This window comes from Panthera pardus, unplaced genomic scaffold, assembly GCF_024362965.1.
Source record: "Panthera pardus isolate Hobbes unplaced genomic scaffold, ASM2436296v1 HiC_scaffold_17, whole genome shotgun sequence".
NCBI lineage: Eukaryota > Metazoa > Chordata > Mammalia > Carnivora > Felidae > Panthera > Panthera pardus.
In genome coordinates this window covers 100561335-100579035 of record NW_026526732.1, presented here as the reverse complement: position 1 = coordinate 100579035, position 17701 = coordinate 100561335, and the positions used below count along the sequence as shown (strand labels likewise).

At 42.8% G+C, this 17701-nt stretch overlaps 1 protein-coding gene across 2 annotated transcripts in view; it reads right to left on the bottom strand.

Moving 5' to 3' along the window:
- Positions 1–15532, bottom strand: part of GCM1 (glial cells missing transcription factor 1) — a 50324-nt gene extending 34792 nt beyond the window's left edge. The window contains exon 1 of one of the 2 annotated variants that reach the window (XM_019457424.2): positions 15248–15532. The gene's annotated coding sequence lies outside the window, so the exon portion shown is untranslated. Of the gene's footprint in view, positions 1–13039; positions 13153–15247 lie in introns of those variants that run through there. The other variant, XM_019457425.2, reaches the window with a different exon arrangement.
- Between the last annotated feature and the right edge of the window lie 2169 nt (positions 15533–17701).

Sequence of the window (17701 nt, the reverse complement as noted above, 5' to 3'; positions counted from 1 at the left end):
ATAGGAAAAAAAAAAAAATTCAAAAAGCAAGAAAGGACTCTGGGAAATCATAAATACAACAGTCAAACTGAAAAAAATCATAAAAAGTTAGGAAATGGAAATCAGGGAAACCTACTAACAACCAGAAAGTTAAATCAAAAGTGAAAGAGCGGAGAAGATATTTACAAATGACATATCAGATAAAGGGTTAGTATCCAAAATCTATAAAGAACTTATCAAACTCAACACCCAAAAAACAAATAATCCAGTGAAGAGATGGGCAAAATACATGAATTGACACTCTCCAAAGAAGACATCCAGATGGCCAATCAACACATGAAAAAATGCTCAACATCACTCATCATCAGGGAAATATAAATCAAAACTACAGTGAGATACCACCTCACACCTGTCAGAATGGCTAACATTAACAACTCAGGCAACAACAGATGTTGGCAAGGATGCAGAGAACGAGGATCTCTTTTGCATTGTTGGTGGGAATGCAAGCTGGTGCAGCCACTCTGGAAAACAGGTGGAGTTTCCTCAAAAAACTAAAAATAGAACTACCCTACGACCCAGCAATTGCACTACTAGGCATTTACCCACGGGATACAGGTGTGGTGTTTCAAAGGGACACGTGTACCCCCATGTTTATAGCAGCACTATCAATAATAACTAAAGTATGGAAAGAGTGCAAATGTCCATCGATGGATGAATAGATAAAGAAGATGTGGTATATATATATATATATATATATATATATATATATATACACACAATGGAATATTACTCAGCAACTAAAAAGAGTGAAATCTTGCCACTTGCAACTATGTGGATGGAACTGGAGGGTATTATGCTAAGTGAAATTAGTCAGAGAAAGACAAAAATCATATGACTTCACTCATATGAGGACTTTGAGACAAAACAGATGAATATAAGGGAAGGGAAACAAAAATAATATAAAAACAGGGAGGGCGACAAAACAGAAGAGACTCATAAATATGGAGAACAAAGTGAGGGTTATGGGAGGGGTTGTGGGAGGGGGGGATGGGCTAAATGGGTAAGGGGCACTAAGGAATCTACTCCTGAAATCATTGTTGCACTATATGCTAACTAATTTGGATGTAAATTTAAAAAAATAAAAAATAAAACTTAAAACAAAAACAAAAACAAAAACCAACCAAACCAAAAAAAAAAAAAAAAAAAAAAAAAAAAGAAAGAGAACAGGGGCATTTGGGTGGCTCAGCCAGCTGAGCATCTGACTTTGGCTCAGGTCATGATCTCATAATTAGTGGGTTCAAGCCCCATATCGGGCTTTGGGCTGACAGTACAGAGCCTGCTTAGGATTCTCTGATTCTCTGTCTCCCTCTGTCTCTGCCCCTCCCCTGCTCATGAGTGTGTGCATTCTCACACTCACACACACACACACACACACTCTCTCTCTCTCTCTCTCTCTCTCTCTCAAAAAAAAAAAAAAAAAAAAAAAGTGAAAGAGAACAAAAGTAGGAAACAAGTTTAGAGGATCAGATTAGAAAATCCACCCAACTAAAATTGAAAGCTACCAAAAAGATAAATAATTGAAAGAGGAAAATAACAAAGCGATACAAGAAATTTTCCCAGCCAGAATTGAAGGGCATGAGACTCCAGACTGAAAAGTTGTACTGAATGCTCAACGTGGTAAGACCTACCCTGACATATCACTGCAAAATCTCAGGACACTGGGAGTCAAGAGAAAGAATTCTTACACTTCCAGAGAGAAAAAGCAGGCAAATCAGAATTTTACTGGATTTTTCAAAAGTACCAACTCTTCCAAACCAGCAGATGATGGAGTGATGATGCCTCCAAAATTCCAAGAGAAAAGTATCTTCAGCCCAGAATTCTAGAGTGAGCTATATCATTCAAATGTGAGGGAAGAATAAAAATGTTAAATATTCACGGGGCGCCTGGGTGGCGCAGTCGGTTAAGCCTCCGACTTCAGCCAGGTCACGATCTCGCGGTCCGTGAGTTAGAGCCCCGCGTCAGACTCTGGGCCGATGGCTCGGAGCCTGGAGCCTGTTTCCGATTCTGTGTCTCCCTCTCTCTCTGTCCCTCCCCCGTTCATGCTCTGTCTCTCTCTGTCCCAAAAATAAATAAAAAACGTTGAAAAAAAAAATAAAAAAAAAAATAAAAAAATAAAAAAAATGTTAAATATTCAAAGACTTTAAGATTTTGCTTCCTGTGCACTGGGAGCTACTGAAGGATATGCTTCCCACCCACCCCCACACTCCCACACTCCCCACCCCCCCCGCCCAATAGGGAAAATTGGATGAGAAAGGGTTCCAGGAGAGCAATGAAGAAAAGCCCATCAGGGCAGGTATCTAGAAGGCCATAATTATGAGCAGAGACCATAATCATGAACAGAGGATTCTGGGAAAGAGAATGTGATAGTTAAATTTTATTGTTTGTTTGGTGATGGTTAATTTTAATGCGTCAACTTGGTTAGTCCAAGATCCTGGATATTTGGTTAAAAACCAATCTAGATTTTGCTGAGAAAGTACTTTTTCGATGAGATTAATGTTTAAATCAATAGAGTTTGAGTCAAGCAGATTACCCTATATAGTTAGGTGGGTCTCATTCAATCCATTGTAGGCCTTAAGAGAAAAAAGAATGATGTCCTCTGAGCAAGAGGGAATTCTATATCTAGACTGCCTTCAGACTTGTGCTGCAATATCAACCCTTCTCTAAGTCTGGCCTACCAGGCTACCCTACAGATTTGGATTTGCCAGTCCCCAGAAATCATGTGAGCCAATTCCTAAAAATGAAATCTCTCTCTCCATATATATATACATACATATACATATATATATATATCCATATATATCCATATATCCATATATACATATATGTACATATCCATATGTCCATATATATATATATGGATATATGGATATATTCTGTTTCTCTGGAACATGCTAACTAATACAGAGGTCTACAGGAAAAAACGAGAAACAGTGCCTTTGCAAGGATGGAAAATATTACCAGTTAGTGTGTGGCAAAGATTCAATAAAGTAAATTAACTCAGGGAACATGCAAAATGAGGCAAATAAAAAAATAAGATAATTATTAATTCCAGGAAAAACAAAGGATTGTACCTCAGCAATGAATAGTGGCTTGTCAAGGAAATGTAAATGCCTACGACTGACTAGCCAAAAATCTTTGTATAATTATCTGAGGAGAGGGAAATTAATCAGTAAAATCTAAAACTGATAAATTGAGAAACACAATATAAACATATTGTTCAGAAACATGGAGATGAATGCTAAGAAAAATTGCCAAAAAAAGGATACGGGTAATTTTCCATGAGTACAAGGGTAGGAGGTAAGAAAAGGCAGAACAGCTAGAGTTTTTCATCATAAACCTTTTTAACTATTTGAACTTATATTCAGTTATTATTTTTATAAAAATTAAAATTAACTGAAAAATGCTTGCCCACTTGCAGCTCCATTCCTTCTGGTAATTAATCTGATGTAGCCATAAAATAAAGCTTGATATGTTGTCCACTCCTGTCAGATAATTTATTTAATTTTTAAAGGGTTTCAGTGCTATTATACTAAAAAGACTAACTGTAAAAATTTTAAATCAAGACAGGCAATATGTGTGAAGAGTGGAGAATATTCAAGGCTTTTTAAACCAAACCACTGGGTGATGAGTATGTTATTTGAGACCTAGGGCATCATGGTGTCTTAGTGAACACCTAATTTTTTTTTTTTTACATTTATTTATTTTTGAGACACAGAGAGAGACAGAACACAAGTGGGGGAGGGGCAGAGAGAGAGGGAGACAAAGAATCTGAAGCAGGCCCCAGGCTCTGAGCTGTCAGCACAGAGCCAGAGGCGGGGCTCAAACTCACAAACCATGAGACCTTGACCTGAGCTGAAGTTGGAAGCTTAACCGACTGAGCCATCCAGGCGCCCCATCAGTAAACATCTAATATAAATTCTGATTGAAAAACCTTAAAATAAAACTTGGGACGACTGGGTGGCTCAGTTGGTTAACTGTCCGACTTGATTTCCCCTCAGGTCATGATCTCACAGTTCATGGGATGGAGCCCTGCATTGGGCACTCTGCCCTGGCAGCAGGAAGCCTCCTTGCGATTAAGATTTTGCTTCCTGTGCACTGGAAGCTACTGAAGGATATGCTTCCCACCCACCCCCACACTCCCACACTCCCCCCCCCCCCCAACAGGGAAAATTGGATAAGAAAGGGTTCCAGGAGAGCAATGAAGAAAAGCCCATCAGGGCAGGTATCTAGAAGGCCATAATTATGAGCAGAGACCATAATCATGAACAGAGGATTCTGGGAAAGAGAATCCCATGCATGCATGCATGTGCACTCTCTCTCTGTCTCTGAAAAATAAACAAACAAGCAAAAAACAAAAAACAACTCATGCTCAAGACTATTCTGAGTGTAGTGCCTCATCTGCAAGGTAGTATGTGTGTGTTTGTGGGGGGCGGGAATGGTCACACTGCAGACCCTTGCAATCTAAAATATTTCCTCCATTGGTTTCCCATAGGACACTTGAAATTCAATGACTTTTTCATTTCCTTGGTTCTTGAGGGCTTTTTGATATTCAAAGTTGTCTGCTAAAATGGAAATCTTCCCAGGGAAGGAGAGCCCCTTAGCAGGAATTACTTTGCTTGCTACCGAGCATGAGAATGGAAAATTGAAGGGTGGGGAAAGGCTAAGGTGGTGGCCTCCTGGGACTAGCTTTTGGCCGGGTCTTTGTTTTTCCCAGTCACCAAATTAGGTCGGTGAGAAAACAGTAGAGGTGGGCCTGGTATGTTTGCAGTAGCAGCAACAGGCCAGGAGGTAGCAGCCCTGTGTTATCTGGAGCCTCAGCCCGGGTTGCCGGAGGGAGCAGTGCGAGAGCAAACAGGGTCATCCCAGAGGCAGCTGAGCTGAAAGAGCATGTTGATTCCATTGCCGCTGGAATGGCAGTGAGCATTCAGCAAACAGTTCTTGGAACGAGTGATCTCTATGACCAATCATTAAGACTGCTCCCACGGCACATGGGTGGCTCAGTCAGTTAAGCGGCCGATTTCGGCTCAGGTCATGATCTCACAGGTTCGTGAGTTTGAGCCCTGAGTCAGGCTCTGAGCTGTCAGCACAAGAGCCTGGAGCCTGTTTCAGATTCTGTGTCTCCCTCTCTCTCTGCTCCTCCCCTGCTTGCACTCTGCCTCTCTCTGTCTCTCTCTCAAAAATAAATAAACATTAAAAAAAAAAAAAAAAGACCACTCCATTGAATACACCCTCAACGTTTGTAGGTCTGGGTCATTCCACTCTCCACTTACCCTAGTCCTGGCCCATAGCCACAGAACGTGGTCAAAGAAAACATACCACCGTGCTAACCGCTCTCAATTTAAACCCGTGTCCACAAATACCCAGAGGACCCTCAATCATCTTTTATGTCGCCGTGTGTTCACTCTCACACCCTCTCCTAGTCATCTATTTTATACTTTCAACTCACTCCGCACACCTCCAACGTCCCCACTCTGCCGATGGGCGTGCTTCCCACTTCACAGAGGAAATGAAGCAGCTCGAAGAGAGCTTCCCAGACACCCTCGCCAACAGCCACACCCTGATAGTTGGCTTTCCTGCGTGTTACTATAGAGGAACTGCCCAGGCTTTTAGGGGCAACCCTGCCTGTGCCTCCGATTAGAATCCTCTCTCATCTCTATGGGAACAGGACTCCAGCAATTTTCCACCTTTTTGTCCACATCATCAAGTTTCCTTCTCTCCTGTGTGACTCTCATGAACACACAAACCTGCTCTTATTTGTCCCAACATTATTTATAGTCTCTCTTTTAGCCCCAATTACCTATCAGCTTATGGCCTCATCTCTCTCCTTCCTTTTCCAGTAAAATTTTTGGAGTTTTCCACGCTCGAGGATACTGTCTCCAAAGCCTTCCCCACCTTTCTTCGTTAAACACACTGCTATCAGGCTTTTGTTCAGACCATTCCAAAGAAACTCCTCCTGATCTGCACATCACCTAAATCCAACTTGGTCGACTCTGTCCTTGTCTTAACTTTACCTACAGAAAGCACTTGACACAGTTGGTGACTGGCTTCTTGATGACACGTTCTTCATTGTCTCCTGCGTCACCATTATCTGACTTCTCTGTCTTTCTTAGGTTTTTTTTGCTGATTTTTCCACCTTTTCTCCCCAGTCTCTTATTCTTAAACTCTGTCCTTGGACTTCTTTTTCTAAACATAATCCCACTCCCTTGGTGAGCTCCTCTAGCCTCCTAAATTTAAATACCATTTAGATGTTACTGTTCCCAAATATACACTTCGAGCTCAGACTTCTTCCCAGAGCACCATACTTTACACATCCAATTGACTACTCATTATCCACATGACCATTCAATTGACACCCAAATTGATGTCCTGATATTCCACTGTTCTGTCCATGGTCTTTCTATCTCAGTTAATGGCAGCCTGTTCTTCCAGTTTCTCAGACCAAAATCTTCAGACATCTTTGACTCCTTCCTTTTTCTCATATCCCATGACTATTCCTGCAGGAAATCCTACAGGCTCTACCTTCACTTATATCCAGATTCCACTCTGGGCTAAGCCACCATCATCCCTCCCAGAATTAGTTAGTGCACAGCCTCCTGACTGGTCTCCCTGGTTCCACATGTGAGTTTCTGCAATTTCATCCCAATATAGCAGCCAGACTGATCCTTTTATAAAAGGCCAGATCATGTCTTTCCTCTGTTCTAAACTCTCCATGGTCTCTCCATTTTAATCAGAATAAAAGCAAGGTCCTTAGAAAGGTATATAGGACTCTAGACCAGCACTGTCTAATAGAAGAAATATGATAGGAGAAGGGTGCCTGGGTGGCTCAGTCGGTTGAGCACGATTCTTGATTTCAGCCCAGGTCAGGATCTCATTGTCATGAGATCAAGCCCCATGTCGGGTTACGAGCTGAGCGTGGAGCCTGCTTGGGATTCTCTCTCAAAATAAATAAATATTAAAATAAATATATATATATATAATAAATATATAAAATTATATATATATTATAATATATAGAAAATATATAATCTATAAATGTAATCTATATTATAAAATATATAACATATATATATAATATATCTATAATATATTAAATATATATATAAAATAGGTGCCACATGTGGCATTTTAAGTTTTCAAGTAGTCATAATAAAAAAGTAAAAGGAAACAGGTGAAATGAATTTTAGTAGTATATATTTTTCCAAGTTTTTTAAGGGGCATCTGGGTGGCTCTGTTGGTTAAGTGTCGGACTTCCGCTCAGGTCATGATTTCACTGTTTGTGAGTTCGGGCCCCAAACCGAGCTCTCTGCTGTCAGCATACAGCCTGCTTGGGATCCTCTATCTCCCTCTCTCTCTCTGCCCCTCCCCTGCCCCAACCCCTGCTGGGAGGGAGACAGAGGATCCCAAGCAGGCTCCATGCTGTCAGTTCAGAGCCCAAGTCAGGGCACTGTTCAAGTCATGAACAGTGAGATCATGACCTGAGCTGAGATCAAGAGTGGGATGCTTAACTGACTGAGCCGCCTAGGTGCCCCAATTTTAATAGTACATTTTATTTAGTGTGGTATCTCTAAGACATCATTATTTCAACATGGACCCCATATAAAAATTGAGAAATTTTACACTCTCATTTTCATTCAATGTCTTTGACGTGTGGCACGCCCTTTAATCATACAGCACATCTCAGTTTGGACCAGGCACATTTCAAGAGCTCAGGGGCTACACATGGTTAGAGGCCACCGTGCTGGATGGTACAGCTCGAGCCCACATCTCTTGTTGGGGCCTCCTGCTCCCCCTCACCTGGCTCATTCAGCTCCTGCCCACTGGGCAGGCTTCACCTCAGGACTTTTGCACAGCCCATTCCCTTTGTTCTTCCTCCTCTTTCCCCTGACAACCTCACAGATGCCTTTTTCACCTCCTTGTCTTCCCTTACGTGGCCATCCCACTTAAACTGAAACCAGCACACTTCTCATTCTGACACTTCCAATTCCTCTTACCTGCTTCAATGTCTTCCCCTAGTACCTATCACTTTCTAAAAGCATTCTCTATTTGCTCACAAGAGAAAAGTTCCACAAGGGCAGGTATCGATTTTGTTCGGTGACATGTTCCCAGTACTTACAATAGCACCTGGTACATAGTAGGTGCTCAATAAATGCTTCCTTTTTTTTTTTTTTTTTTAAGTTTATTTATTTATTTTGAGAGAGAGAGAGAGAGAGGAGGGCCAGAGAGAGAGAGTCCCAAGCAGACTCTGCACCACCAGCTCGGAGCCTGACGTGGAGCTCGAACCCATGAACCATGAAATCATGACCTGAACCAAAACCAAGAGCCAGACACCCAACCTACTGAGCCACCCAGAAGCCCCTCAATAAATGCTTCATGACTGAATGAATCAAGGAGAGCATAACTTTATCTTCCCATAAGGGTTCTTGTGGCTTGGAACCGGCATCTCACATGATGCACTACCAGCACACAATCATCTTGGGGTGACTGAAACAGGAGCTGTTTCATCTGTCAGCAGTTGTTGTGAGAAAAGGCAAGGATAGGTCTGATGTAGCAAGCACTGAGTGTCCACTGTGTGCACGGCTGTGTGGAATGGCAACACAACGATCATAAGGACGATCACAGGGCAATCATAAGGATGTGGTCCCATGTCCTGCAGGTCTGGATTACCCCCGGGGCAGCTCCAGAGGCCAGAGCCAGTGCCAAGGTGGGGCAAATTGATAGAGACTAATTTCACTTTTTTGGAAAGAATCTTTTAATAATTAGCACCATTCAAAATGAACAAGACTGTCTTAAGAGATCTAATTATAGTCCCCAATTTAGAAGTCACTATTGCTGAGATGTGGGCTGTACTGGGGGCTGGACTAAAGTCACCTTTACCATTCTAAGATACTTGAGGCTAAATGTTGGTGGAGTAGAAATAATATGGTTTATTTTTTTTTATTTATTTTTTATTTTTAAGTGAACTCTGCACCCAATGTGGGGCTCAAACTCACAATCCCAAGATCAAGAGTCTCATTCTCTACTGACAGAGCCAGCCAGGTGCCCCAATAATATGGGTTTTGACATCTGATAGTCTGGTTTGAAGTCCTTATTCCACTGTTTACCTGCTGCTGTTTGCACATTGTTACATTTTTTCAGGATGTTACCTGAAATCTCCAGGGATTTGTTTCCAGGTAACACATACAAAACTGTCTTCCACAGGAGTCGACATGTAGTGGAAAGCAAACGACTTTTTTAACTTTACTTGGAAAATTCTCTCCTAGGTTCCACAGTTTCCAAAAATGTTAAAGACCACCCCCCCCACCCCCCCCACCCCCCCCACCCCCCGCCTTTAATTCTCAAGTTATTTCTAAAAACCTGCTCCCACCAATGACTGCTCCCTAGGTCTTTTCCTAAGGGCAACAGCAACAGTCACAACTTTTAACTGTGAAGTGCTATCTCATTTGATCTTTGCAAAAGGTGTGGAGGTGTTGACCAGAATTAGTCTCATTATTCAGATGAGGAAATTGAGGCTCAGGGATGTGAATTAACTTGCCCAAGGCCACATATCTGGTTAATAGTCAAAAACAACTTAGGAGGGGCACCTGGGTGGCTCAGTCCATTAAGCATCAGACTCTTGGTTTCGGCCTAGGTCATGATCTCTGGGTTCGTGGATTCCAGCCCTGCCAATGCAGAGCCTGCTTGGGATTTTCTCTCTCCCCCTCTCTTTGCCCCTCCCCCGCTTGTGGTCTCTTTCTCTCTCTCTCTCTCTCTCTCTCTCTCTCTCTCTCTCTCTCTCTCCAAATAAATAAACTTAAAAAAGATATAACCTAGGAAATTCCAGAGAATTTCTTTCACTATTCTGTATTCATTCATTCACTCAACAAGTATTTACTGATCCATCAGTGCCAAGAGCTGTGCTAGGACTGAGGATGCGCTCTGCACAAACCCCTTCTCTGCTTTCTGTGCCTTAGTCTCTGGACTTAGGTTGGGGGTTTTTAAGCATCACCTGTTCCCGTTCACTTAAGGCTTGGGCATCCCTTCTAGGCCCCAGTAACGGTCTCTGCAAGTGCTGCTGGTTTGCTGCTTTTCTACTGAAGCAGCAGTTTCCTCCTGAACTTAGTCTATCAATACTGTGCAAATAAGCCAGTAATTTTCCATTTCTGACTGGACAACAAGGTGAAGTTTACTTCTCCTTAAGCAGCGGCCGCACATCTTAGCCAACATCTTGCAGAACGCGGACTGTAGTTTGAGAACCCGGCACCTCTAAAGGCCCCTTTATGTCTTCCTTGACTCCTAGTTTGTTTCCAAATGACAGTTACAACTTGTACCTACTATTTGGTGGGCGGGGGGCAGTGAGTGCATACTGAAGCAGTACAGAGACATTAATTAGCAAAAAAATGTTAGCTTGCCCCTCCTTCTTCTCAAAGGTCTGACCTGACACCTCGGTTCAGGTCACAGACCCCGCCCATGCTGGCTCCCTCCTTAGGTCAACCCGTCCTTAGGTCAACCTGGAGGGGCTGGCCACAGGTGTCGGTGCAAATTTTAAGGGCGCAAGGGCTTCCTCTTTCTGTTCAGTATGATTTTACTCACTTGTTCCAGTCAAAAAACAAAACAAAACAAAATCCTTAAACTCTTTTCTAAATTACTTTCATTTTAGAAGTAACCAGAAGATTATGAAAGCTTAAAAAGAACCAACTGCAATTTACCCAACCCCAGTTTATGTAATACTGTAACATAATGTTTAGAGTCCATATTTAAAGCCTCTCTGGGTGTCTGGCTGGCTCAGTCAGAAGAGCATGCAACTCCTGATCTTGGGGTTGTGAGTTCGAGCCCCTTGTTGGGTGTAGAGATTACTTAAAAATAGAATCTTAAAAAAGTTTAAAAATAAAAATAAAACCTATCATATTCAGGTAGGTCAAATGGATGAGTTGTGCTGATTTTATTATTTCTTGTCATAGGGGAGGGGAGGGATATTGAACTAATGCTCCTAAATTTCTTAGCATAACAGTCAAGGACCTCCCTGACCTAGTTCTAAATGGCCTTTCTGTGTCAACCTAGACTCGAACACTGATTCATCTTTATCTCACGTCCTGACATGGTGCTGGATACAAGGGAAGCATGCAATTATTCCAGCCCTCTTCCAGCATTATCAATACGCTACCTATGCATATGATCCCTGTGAAGAACGGTGAGTTCCTTGAATTCCTTACCAAGGATCTTGTCCTCTACCCAATGTTACTCGCTCATCCCTATGGCTGAACCCTAAACCTTAAACCTTGTCACCAGTAGCTGCAACTGCTCATAATCTCAAGGTCAAGCATTCGGTTCTACCTCCCGGCTTCCTGGTGGCCCTCTCCAACATTCTTCCCCCAGACTAGAACCTCCAATCCATTGATGCCCCAACACATAACACTGCCTTGACTGCTTCATGTTCTTCCTCCCTCTTAATCATGCGACATACTTATACTAAAACATTATTTGTTGTTTAGCTGAAATTCAAATGTAACTGGGCATCCTGTTGGTTTATTAGCTAGACCTCACAACCCTACGACTATCATGGTAGGGTCCCCTCCCTAAGGAAAGGAAGAAAAACAAAAACAAAAACCTCAAGGCAACCTGGTTATACACATACGTGACATCCCTCACAACCTTGTAACATGAGACCACTTAGACTACATGTTTGTATGTAATCATATATGGGAGACAAAGAAGTGGAAAATATGTAAAAAACTATGCCACGTGGCATTCGGGACTCAGTTCTTCGGTGCAAACCCAACTGAGCAGTGCCGGTAGGAATAAAGTTGCTTCCTGGAAAGAAAAGTCTTGGTGTCACGACTCTCTGTGCGAGAATCCTGCTACACTATCACTCTCCTGTATAAACTCAACTTCTTAGGCCTCCTGCCTTGAAACTCCCTTGGCAAAACCACAGCTGCGAAAGCCCAACTTTCTGACACCTCTGTGTCCCCACCTGTGTGGCCGACTGTGGCTGGAGAAAAACACAATCCCACTGAACAGATCTCCCTTCAGATTCATGACTACAAACCTCAAAGGGGGCCTTCATGCTGCATGGAGAATCATTCTACTTACTAGGTTCCTGGTGAAGTCACACTCTGTATTTTTGCCCTTTCTTCCTCTCCTCAAAACTCTGTACTTTCTCCTCTTTCTCAGGGCCCTACCAAACAGAAGATCGAAGCACTCGGGAGAATTCCCAGATTCTCCTCACCCCACTTATATCCCAGTTTATTTGTATCCATCTGTGTTAACTTTCCTGTCTGTCACCTAGATTGGGAGTCAGCAAACCATGGCCTGGGGGCCATTCAGTACATCATGCCAGCTAAGGATGGTTGCTGGTTTTTAAATAATTGGGGTGGGGGTGGGGAATCACAAGAATCCATCATGCAACATGTGAAAACCATCTGAGATTAAAATTTCAGTGAGCCTAAATGAAGTCTGACTGGAACATGGCCATGCCCATTCATTTGTATATCGTGTATATCGGCTCTGCAACACAGATGAATAGTTGCAACAGAGATTGTATATCCGCACATACTAAAATATTTACTTGTCTGGCCCTTTGTAGAAAAGTTTGCTGACCCCTCATCTATCTGTGCTCCAATCCAAAGCCACCTAATCCCATCCCTCTTCCCTACTCAGGAATATTGCCCTGCTAATTCCACTCAACCCTGCCTCATCAATTTTTCCCAGTCTGCTAAATCACTCCCATGAGCATACCAAAAAGCTGTCGTTTCTCCAATCTTAAAAACAAAACCAAAAAACCTCCCAAAAAACAGAAAGATCAAACCAAAAAATACTTCTTTCTGGCCTCCTTCTGCCCCTACTAATTAACTGCTCTCATTTACAGCAAAAATCCCCAATTATCTGCACCTGAGGGCCACACGCCTTCTTCCCCACGTCTCACTTATACTTCGCCCTTCACTCCCCCTGAAGACCTCACCGCACGCACCTCGGTCCCACGGCCACGGTGAGGCTGCACCAGGGGCCAGTTCTCACCCCATCTTACCTGGTGGGGGGCAGCAGGACACAGTGGATCACTCTCTTGGCCCCAAAGCTCCTTTTCACTAGGCTTCAGAGACACCACACCCTCTAGATTTTTTTCCCACCTCCTAAGCGCTTCCTCATTATCTCTTTTCCTTGTTCCTCTTCTCCCCTTATCACCAGAGGCCCCAGGACCTCTGTCCCTACCCCTGCTCTCTGGCGCGCAGGCTCCTGCAGGCTCTTACGCTAATGTTTCCAAATGCACACCCCCAGCCCTGAACCCCGTCCTGAGGTCCGAGCTTCATTACCCTGCTGCCCACCGGCCTGGCCAGGCCAGCTTCTAACAGACAGCAACATCAACTTGGCAGTCCCCGCGTCAGCCCGGGGCTGACACCCGCGTTCCTCTCCATCCTCTCCATCCGCGGCCTGTGTTCCCACTTCCGGTGACAGGCAAGCCCGCCCTTCCTTCCAGGCCTCAATCCTTGCAATCGCTTTGACCGCTCTTCCCTTCTGTGCCACCTAGAATCCGTCAGGAGAGTCCGTTGGCTCTACCTTTACAATTTGTCCAGCAGCTCACCATTTCTCACCTTACCTCCCCTCACTTTAATCTCACCGAGATTAAAGCAAACTCCCCTGGCAGCGCTCCCTCCTTCCGCCCTTGCGTTTTTAAAGGGAAGTCCTATCAAGCCCTCCAGTGGCTCCCCATTTCACTGAGCAAAAGCCAAAGCGGATTAATGGCCTCCAAAGCTCTACTTGATCTAGCGCGCTGCCTCCCGACCCCTCACCTCTCTGACCCCATCCCATCTGTCCCTAACTCAGCGCAATACACCGGCCTGCTCACTGCTTCTGGGACAAGACAAGGCTGCTCCCCTTGGGGCTTTTGTGCTGGCTATTCCCTCTATCTGCAATGCTTTTCCTTTCCCTACTTAGCAGCCTGGTAAACCTCTGTCACCCTCAAGTCTGCTCAGATGTCACCTTCTCAGTGTGACTTACCTTGACTGACCTCCTTACCCCTCAGACCCTGCTCTACTGTCTGACATTGCTTTATTAACTTCTGACATATTGGGGTGCCTGGATGAGTCATACGGTTAACAACCGATTCTTGGTTTCCCCTCAGGTCATGATCTCATGGTGGGTGGGTTCCAGCCCCACGTTGGGCTCTGCCCTGACAGCGCAGAGCCCTCTTGGGATTCTGGCTCTCTGCCCCTCCCCCATGCGCTCTCTCAAAATAAACAGACTTAAAAAAAAAACAAAACACAACTTCTGACTTATTTTCCTAGGTACCTACTTATTCTGCAATGTACTAGAACGTTAACTGCACGAAACAATACATTTAGGTCTGTTTTGTTCTCTTCAAGTATTTCATTCCAAGCCTGAAACCAACACACAACAAATACATGTCGAATGAATTGAATGTCTACTTACTACATGATTTCACCTTCACGTTTTTACTCAATTTTTCAATAGCCTTAAGAGTTACGCGCTATCTCCAGTTTACCTTGTTAACTGAGCAAAGAGGCCATTAGACCGAAATGGCCCTCACACGTTGGTGGCTTTCGTAAGAAAACCAAAACCTAAGCCTGTAGTGCCTCAAGGTTAAGAAATCAAAACCTAAAGATAATCAATCACAGCCAGTTAGGCCTTAAGCGGTAGCCAATCAAATAATTTCCTTTGCGGGCTTCACCCAAGTCTTTCCCCTGCCTCAGGTCAGCAGAGGGCTCCGAAGCACTTCCGGGGTGGGGCTGCCCGAATGGAATCGATTTTAGCTCACTGACTTCAAAACGGTAGTATACCTCAGTTTGTCTTTTAATGACCTGTCTGGATACCAATGTTCAAAAAGTTTAAGTAGCCTGCACAAATCACAAGTTATTGTTCGAAAGTGAAATTGAGAACTTCAGTTTTTTTTTTTCACCCCACACATTGTATTTGTTGTTTCCAGCTCTCCGGCGTGGCTACCTGTTCCTATTCGTGAGGGTCAGGAGAATGCCAGTTTCACTCACACCCAAGATGCGCTCTTGGAGTCCACAAGGAAAGCAAATTTCTGCAAACCAAGGCAGGACTTCCCAAAATAAGAGCAAAGGAAAAGTTAGGAGTGGACCTTTGCTCATAATTATAATTCCATTTGTCCCTAAAATAATTCACACCTTTAAATAACATTAACTTCAAATTATTTAAATAGGTAGGATTCTTTAAAAAAATACATAAAGGAGTAAACATATAACAAACCACTTACTTTTTTCAGGTTTAAAGGCTTCCTTGATGATGTTGTAGTTGAAGAGACTCGAGGTGAACTGGATGAGGCCTGATGGGAGATCTGGGGCAAAGGGAAATGCTGGAGAATAAAAAACATAGAATGAAGGGAGACAGAAAAAATACAGGGAAAAAAATGTTACCTAAATAATTTGAACAGATCACATTCCCTAGGCTACACCAGTGGCAGATGATCTCAGAGAACCTCTCTTTGTTTTAGAAAATCTAAAGACTGTTTAGAGCACACGATGTCTTTTGCTTTCAGGAGAACCAAACGCCACAGTCCAGATCTAGATTATCTTACCTAGAAGAGAAATTCAGGACCAAACCAGTAGAAAAGCTACTACCAACCCCAAACTCAAGCTCCTCCCACTTCCGCTCTGGAGTCTCAGATTTGCATCAGAAGCTTTGGAGGAGGGAGTCTGGGGAGTGGTAAACAGACTCCCCTGCTGTGCCCAAAGGTACACTCACCCCCTCCAATACGTGGGTATGGCTGGAATTGGCCCTAAGATTTGTAGGGAGAGGGGAGGAAGACAGTTTTATATGTTACCATTAGTTCTCATTAAAACTGCAGAATCTCTACTAGTTAATAATTAAATACAAGAAACATCAATCCAGCAGTAGTAGTATGCATTTAAAAAAATCATATGCTGCAGATAACTAAGTAAGCATTGCTATTGTATTAATAATGCAATGTGAAAAAGGATAGATAGGACACTTTAGTGGACCTGGAGAGCCCCTAGCTGTCTTTCTTCCTCATTGCTCCCAAGCTTACTTGTGTTAGACAGCAAAAACAATAGGCAGGCACATAATCAAATGGAATAGGAGGGTGCAGAGGTCAGGGCCATTTAGACTGAACTGCCCCTCCTACCTAAGATAATTGCATTTAAAGGGCTCCTTGAAATTGTTAAATACAGACCTTTTGAAAAAAGAATTGAAGTGATTCCCAAGGGAAAGTGCCTGGGTCTATTACTGACCTTTGGGACTCAAAACCAGTCCCTGATCAGGAATTGGGTGCAGATGAGTTGACCAATGCAACTCCTTCAACCCAGGTAAAGCTCCCCCGGAAGCCCCAGGATGCGGGATTCTGGTTTGTCTGCCCTGTTTTTTAAAATAAAAGTCAATGGGGGCACCTGGGTGACTCGGTTGAGCGTCCAACTTCAGTTCAGGTCGTGATATCATGGCTCGTGAGTTTGAGCCCCACATATGGCTTTCTGCTGTCAGCCCTGAGCCTGCTTCGGATCCTCTGTTCCCTTCTTTCTCTTCATCTCTCCCACTCATTCTCTCTTTCTCTCTCTAACAAATAAACATTTAAAAAAATGTTAAGTAAAACAGTTAAGTAAAATATTCACTAAGTAGGATTAAGTATTTATTTAGTAAAATAAATGGGTAGTAATCTAAGAATTAGGTTTTGGCCCCCCTCTGTACTTGATGTGGGAAATATTGAGTCAGATCCCTTTGCAGATGTCTTTATGTTAACCCTCAATGGATCAATAGAATATGTTTGATTAAAATCTGTTCAAAATGTGCTAACCTAAGTTAAGAAGACAGACCTAAACTATAACTATCCTGAGAGTCATGATTATAATTGGAAAGCTTGGCTTTAGTTTTGAGCAATTAGTCTAAAAAATGATGTCATGGAACCAGTATGGAGTGAGCTCTAATGCGTTAAATAATATACATGCTCAGTTGCCTTTTTGCTAGACATTACATCAGACAACTGGAATTCAAATCCTGGCTACCCCATGTCACTGCTTACAGACCTTGGGCAAGTCACTTGACCTCTTTGCATTTCATCTGTAAGATGAAAGTGATAATACATCCCTGACTCATTGGTGAGACTAATGCAGCTAGAATGACTGTATTAAATAACTCTATGGCCCTAAATCTCTGTACAAATGTTACTTTTAACATCAACTACTATAGTTGCTAAATGGTGAATATTGGCCAATAGCTACACGGGATTCTTCCTAATCCCCAGAAAGGACTTTTTGAATATATTCTGTATTGTTATATTTTATTATTCCCAGTAGATAGACAATAAGAAAAATTTACTAATATCTGTGAACTTCTATTTATGACCACCAGATAAAACAATTTACATAAAGCCTAAATGTCTTCATTGGAAGTAAGAATGAGAGAAAAATCTTGGAATCAACCTCATTCTCCCCCAACAGGGGTTGATAAAATAAATTATGCCTCATCCATCCTATAGAATACTATTCAGCTTTCAAAAAATAAAATAGGGAAGCTCTTTAGGTAGTTATATAAAGCCTTCTGATATATCTTGTTAAGTTGGAAAAAAGCAAGATGCAGACCTGTATGTTTGTTATGCTATTATTCAGATTAAAAAGGCATTGGGAAGAGGGACAAATTGCTTGTAAAATTTATATGGAAACTCAAAGGGCCAAGTAGAGCCAAGGCAACCCTGAAGTAG